The sequence below is a fragment of the Manis pentadactyla genome, chromosome 16, assembly GCF_030020395.1.
Source record: "Manis pentadactyla isolate mManPen7 chromosome 16, mManPen7.hap1, whole genome shotgun sequence".
In the NCBI taxonomy this organism is placed as follows: domain Eukaryota; kingdom Metazoa; phylum Chordata; class Mammalia; order Pholidota; family Manidae; genus Manis; species Manis pentadactyla.
Window position 1 is genome coordinate 36,697,505 of NC_080034.1, and position 6,919 is coordinate 36,704,423.

General features: G+C 36.1%; 1 pseudogene; it reads right to left on the minus strand.

The window, feature by feature from the left end:
• Nucleotides 1-355: 355 nt before the first annotated feature.
• On the minus strand, nucleotides 356-6,085 carry LOC130681247 (BEN domain-containing protein 6-like; annotated as a pseudogene).
• Between the last annotated feature and the right edge of the window lie 834 nt (nucleotides 6,086-6,919).

Below are 6,919 nucleotides of genomic sequence, written 5' to 3' on the forward strand. Positions count from 1 at the left end.
AATTGAGTTTTAGGTGACCCTGCAGTTCCCAACATACCTTCTCAGTCCTTTTGAAATAATTCGAATTTAGTTATACCTCAGTGAAAGATAAATGCCAATTAAAAAATTGTTTTTTCCATTTTAGTGTTAATCTCTACTTCTGATTAAAAATATATGCATTTCCTTTCCAAACAACTCAGTAGGAAAGCAAGGCTCAGGCTCAGATTTGTTCCCTTTTTCAATTTTAATTAATGACACAGCCATGTAATCTAACAGTGCTATTCCTGGCAAGTACAAGCAAAACTGATAGAAAAACCTTTTAACTTTAATTTTTTCCACACTGTGCTGACTGATATAGTCAGAGATGAGTTTTGTGTCAGTCTTTGGCAGCCTGAGATATTAAAAAAACATAAGAAATAAAATGCTTTGCAGAGCTCTGAAATACAATAATGTTCTCCAAAAGATATCCCTATGATTGGAGGTCTGGTTACACGGCATTTAGAAAGGGAACTTGGACAGTACATAGCAGGAAAACTGGGTAGTCTCATGTCAAAGTGAGAAGGCTCATCTAAACAATTATTTTAGAACTGGGTGTGAAATTCACAAGCTACTGAAATTTTTAATCATTTGGGGAGAAATAAATACACATATCCTTATCTTTTATAAATCCTCAAGTCAGTCTACCAGTATGTATGTGCCATGGGAAAGAATCCCTTATAATGTTTTCTTTTAATATAAGTTTTTTAGTTTTTTAGTTTTTGTTTTTAAGGAAGAAAGAATATTGTTGACCTTTCTCAGAGCTAGCCTTAGTTCTACTGAAAAATAGTGAGGGACATACAGGGAGGATGGGGGTGGTCAGCAACGGGTGGAGGGGGATCACTGCATTGCATGCAGTTCCGCATCCCATTTAAAACACGGTCAGAAGAAAGACAAGTAAAATGGTCTTAAAAGTGGCTAGGGTTAGGCGGAGAACAGGCAGAGGGGAAGTCAAAGATAGAGGTAGAAAAGGTTAGGTGAACCTGCCCTCATAAATTTACCGTATACCATATTTATCCAAATATAAATAACACAATCATGCATTATTTTGTACATATTTTCCATCCAAATAATGGAGAGGAAGGGTGAGCACAATGAAACTGCCAGGACATTGGGTTGCTAAAGCAAACACAAAATTCCACTTTATGGCTTTGCCTAGGACAGGGCCTGACTATAAAGTGTATAAAAATCAGGACTCACTGAAACAAGTAATTACTTTTCTTTATATAATCCAAGCATCTTGGAAAAAATCCTTTTTAGACAAATGGAAACTATAACACTTGATTTAAAGTTCTCATGAAGCAGAATGGAGGAGGGTGGAGGAGACCTCTCAGTACTCCTGGCCAGTTGTTTGAACACAGATCAAAGCACTGTTTAGAGTTTCAAATCTCTGATGTACCTCCGAGATTTCCCAAAGGTCTGCATCTCCCCTGTTTTGGCAAGCACTTTCCAAATCGTCACGTGTCAATCTTTTGCCTCCTTTCTACCCCTATGCACAATTAAGCACATGTTCTGTGAAGGAAAAAAATTCCTCAGTAAAACACAGTTGGAAAACACTGCATATTATATCCTCTTCTTAGAGATTTCTGGTATGCTCTGGATGTATTAAAGGTTAGCAAAATGTCTGAGAGGTTCTGGGAAAGGAGAATCTGTAACTGAACTCAGCAGTTCCCAGATGTAAATGCCCTTCCCAGTGCCTGCCTTCACCCCCAGGAAAGCCTATTCAGATCTTCTTGCCACATTGAAAGGTTTGTGAAGATTTAAAAGACTTACCAAAAAGATGTACTTAATATCCTGAGAGTTCAGGTTTTTGCTTAAATTTGGCTTCTTGGTACAGTTGTTTAGCTTTTGTCCTACCATTCTCCTAATTGAAACATCATCTGTATTGGGAAACAACTGTTTTGTGACTCCTGTGAAAAAGAACAGTAACACACAAAAATACTTTATGAGACCTTTGTATCTTAATGTATGACCTGAGATACACCATCAAGCAATCTGCATTACAATTTCGTCTCCATTTTGCAAAAGCAGCCCAAATACCAATGAGATATTTAAGTAGATGATAGGTTAGGTGCAGGTGAAGGTGGGGGTTAGGGTGAAGGGTTAGTGGTTGGGTAGGATTAGAGTTAGGATTAGCGTAAAGTGTAGGGTGAAGGTATGGCTATGATTAGAGTTAGGTTGAGAGCTCAAAGTCAGGGTTAGGATTAGGTTTAGGGTTAGGCTTACAGTTAGGTGTGGGTGAAGCTGATGGTGAGGTTAAGGGTTAGGGTCAGGTGTAGGCTTAGGTTTACGATGTAATTACGGTTAGAGTTAGAATTAGGTTTAGGGTTGTGGTTCCATGTGAGTGAGACTCAGATTTTTCAAAACAAAAAAAGAGAGTGAAGGTCTATGTCATAAACTGAGAGTACACATATTTGTCTTCCTGTGGTACCATCAGCTTTAACCTGGCTGCTTGCTCTGAACTCCAGGTCCACTTACTCCAAAATGTTAGGAATTAATTTTTATCCATTCCCAGTATCAGTTGAAACAACTAGACTTGGAATGAGCCTTTTCCAACAAAGAAATAGCATTTATTAGAAAATATAGAGAGCTTGGATTCAGTGAGTCCCCAGATTTGCTGGAATATATGCCCCCCAAATTATTTGATAATCCACATTATTATATTTAAGCAGCTTCTTTAACTTAAAAACTGTAAATAAGATAGTCAAATTAACCTCTATTTCTAGAATAAAAGATAAGGGATATAACAAAGATAAGAAAGAGAAACTAAGATAAAAACTGTCCTGAAATTTTGTTTGAAAGATTTTTAACAATTTACTCTTCTAAGGTCATAAATTTTATGAACCCAAACTTTTTAGGGATATAAAATTTAGTTTTATTTTAATAACCACTTTTCATATAAAGTTTTTCTATAAAGTTTCCCATATTTAATAAGAGTTTTAAAGTCTCCTCAGATTTTTCTTCCTTAGAAAAATAGATTTGAAAAAAAAAAGCCATCAGATAATAACTTAAGTTTGAATGATAAAATAATTTCAAATTCATGTGACAATATAATACAGTCATATTATCACTTATTATTTCTTGAACTTCATTCTGATTCATAGCTGGTTTTACAGCTTTGTCCCTTGAAGTAGACGATTTTGCCCCTGTCAGGCTGTGTGTGGCCATGTATTCATTTGTGTAAAGTACTTGCATTAAATCATTTATAAACTTCTGAGGCTTGCTCTTGTTACAACAGGCAATCTGCCATTTTTCAATCTTGAACTAAAAAATTAAAAAATAAAATGAAAATGGGAAAAGAAAAGGAAAGTAACATCTGGAGAAATATATTACTAATTGAGTTAAGACATACTAGAAAACAAAATCAGTGTTCTTTAAGGTGATATATTATACTTTTAACATATATTTTATGTTTCAGGGGTTAGAGTTAAATGTTACTTCGAGATAATTCCCAATATTTATGAGATATTTGTTTCATAGTACATGCAAAGTCCTGTCATGTAGTCTGGATTTGGTACTTTAAGGATTAAACCCATCCTCAACACTTTCCACTAAGTGCGGTAGGCAGAATAATGGCCCACTGAAGATGTCCTCATCCTAAGCCCTGGAACCTATCAATATGTTATCTTATATGGGAAAAACAGCTTTGTATATGTGATTAAAGGTAAGTACCTTGAGATGGGGAGAATAGTATCCCATTATTATCCAGGTAGGCCCAATCTAATCACACAAGCTCTTAAACATAGAAGAGGGAGACAGAAGAGCGGGTCAGAAAAAAAACACAAGAAGGAGGAGAGATTCAAAAAGTAAGAGGGACTTTGCCTGCCATGGCTGGCTTTAAAGATGGTGGAAGTGACTCATGGGATACATCAAACTAAAAAGTTTCTGTACGGCAAAGGACACCATCAACAGAACAAAAAGGCATCCTACAGTATGGGAGAATATATTTGTGAATGACATATCCGACAAGGGGTTAACATCTAAAATATATAAAGAACTTACATGCCTCAACACCCAAAAAGCAAATAACCCAGTTAACAAATGGGCAGAGGATATGAAGAGACAGTTCTCCAAAGAAGAAATTCATATGGCCAACAGACACATGAAAAGATGCTCCACATCACTAATCATCAGGGAAATGCAAATTAAAACCACAATGAGGTATCACCTCACACCAGTAAGGGTCGCTACCATCCAAAAGACAAACAACAACAAATGTTGGCAAGGTTGTGGAGAGAGGGGAACCCTCCTACACTGCTGGTGGGAATATAAGCTAGTTCAACTATTGTGGAAAGCAATATGGAGGTTCCTCAAAAAACTAAAAATAGAAATACCATTTGACTTGGGAATCCCACTCCTTGGAATTTACCCAAAGAATACAACTTCTCAGATTCAAAAAGACATATGCACCCCTATGTTTATTGCAGCACTATTTACAATAGCCAAGATACGGAAGCAACCTAAGTGTCCATCAGTAGATGAATGGATAAAGAAGAGGTGGTACATATACACAATGGAATGCTATTCAGCCATAAGAAAGAAACAAATCCTACCATTTACAACAACATGGATGGAGCTGGAGGACATTATGCTCAGTGAAATAAGCCAGACAGAGAAAGACAAGTGCCAAATGATTTCCCTCATTTGTGGAGTATAACAGTGAAGCAAAACTGAAGGAACAAAATAGCAGCAGACTCAGAGACTCCAAGAATGAACTAGTGGTTAGCAAAGGGGAGGGGTGTGGGAGGGTGGGTGGGGAGGGAGGGAGAAGGGGACTGAGGGGTATTATGTTTAGTACACATGGTGTGGGGTATCATGGGGAGAACAGTGTATCACAGAGAAGGGACATAGTGGATCTCTGGCAACTTGCTGCACTGATGGACAGTGACTGCATTGGGGTATGGGTGGGGACTTGATAATATGGGTAAATGTAGTAACCACATTGTTTTTTCATGTGAAATCTTCATAAGAGTGTATAACAATAATACCTTAATAAAAAACAATAATTAAATAAATAAATAAAGATGGTGGAAGTGGGTCACTAAGAATGTGGTTGCTTCTAGAAGGGGGATGGTCTGCAGTTTGCAGTCAGCAAGAAAATGGGGAGCTCAGTTTCTACAACACAAGAAACTGGATTCCATGACAATCTGAAGGAGCAGGACACCTTCTTCTACGAAGCCTCCAGAAAGGGCTGCACATGATGACCACCTTGATTTAACCACACTTCTAACCTACATAACTGAGATGATAAATTTGTGTTATTATTCATCATTAAGTTTGTGGTAATCTATGAAACAGCAAAAGGAAACTGATACACTAAGATTCATATGTCTGAATGTAAGGTTGTTAGTATTTAATTATGCTATTGAAGGCATATTTTCTGAGGCTGATACCTGATTCTAACAAAACTCTGTCTTTTTAGCTTCTGTTTCTTGATTGAGAGAAATTGGGAGAGTAGAAAAAGAACTGTGTTCCATTAGTATGAAGAAGCTGAAATTTATCTTCCCTCAATGATATAATTTTATTACCCTTAACGCATAGTTATCCTTCTGTTGCTGGCTTAAGAATTTTCTAGTTTAATAGCTTCATTATGGTCCACAATTTGACTTTAGTTTTCCATACTGGATATTTATTTCACAAATATTAGATTTATTGTAAAAAATTGTTTTATGCAATCAGGACATTACGGCTGTGATCTAAAGTTTCCTAGAGTCATCTGAGAAAGCAATGTTCATTCTGTACTCTTATTTTACTTTTTCGTATTTAACTGTATCCCAGAGAAAGAAGGGCAGGTAGTCCAACTGACCTGTTTCTACTCAGTATGATGCTCTTCTTCAGCTTTCAAGGAAACTGGTGGACTAGAATTAGAATTAGAATTGCTGCACGTTGAGGCAAATGAATCTGGTGAGGAGTTGTTCGTTGCTCTCCAAAGGGTGGATGCAGATGTGGACATGGTCCCTCCACCCTTAAACAAGGTCTCTGCCATACCAACCAATTCCTCAAATTGGGTGACTGCCTGGGGTAACACTAAAATGGCAAGAAAAAATACTACTTTACAAATACTTTTCATACCAGGGGCATATATCTATATTTTTTACTGTGTGTATATGCATCAAAAATAGGTGGAACCAATTGTTAACATTTGGCTTTGGAAAATAAACATGGTAAGAAGAGTGGTTGGAATGTATTTACTTTTTCTTATTAAACATGATAATTGCTTAATAAAAATGAATCACTTTTAAAACATGTGATTATTATATTTAATGTATATGCATTACTTTGTAACTAAGTTGCATATTTTGAAAAATTGATTCTAATTGCTAATAGTATTATTTTAAGGTGTTTAATCTCTTTGTTTGGAGACATTACTGATTCTATTATCAATCACCTTCTAGTCACTCACATTAGGCCAGCTTAAGTGACAAGATAAAGTAAAGCATTTCTTACAGATTAAAATAAATTTTCAATGACCTTTCTGTGTTGCCAGGGAGTCAAATTCCATCAAATTAATAAAAACTAGTTGCCACAATTCAAAAGTATGTTTTCACATATTAAAGATAAATTTTGGCATTCAACTGAATGTTCTCTTTTTTCCTTTTTTTAATAGGAGCTTACACATTCAAAGGTTTCATGCTTCCATGTAAAATGGTCTTCTCAGTTCTTATATCTAGTTTGTTTCCTAAGGACAAATGACATTGTGTTGGCATTGGAAGACACCTTGAATCCTATCTAATTCAACTCCTCACTCTATGGTTGAGGGTACTGCTAGAGAAGTGAAAAAACTCTTTTTTTTTGTACTTTTCTTAAGCATATTATTGAGCTATAATCTTCAGAATAATAATTTGATTTGAGAGCTGAAAATCAGGCATATTGATGACATGTCCTAATCAATACATCTGGTACT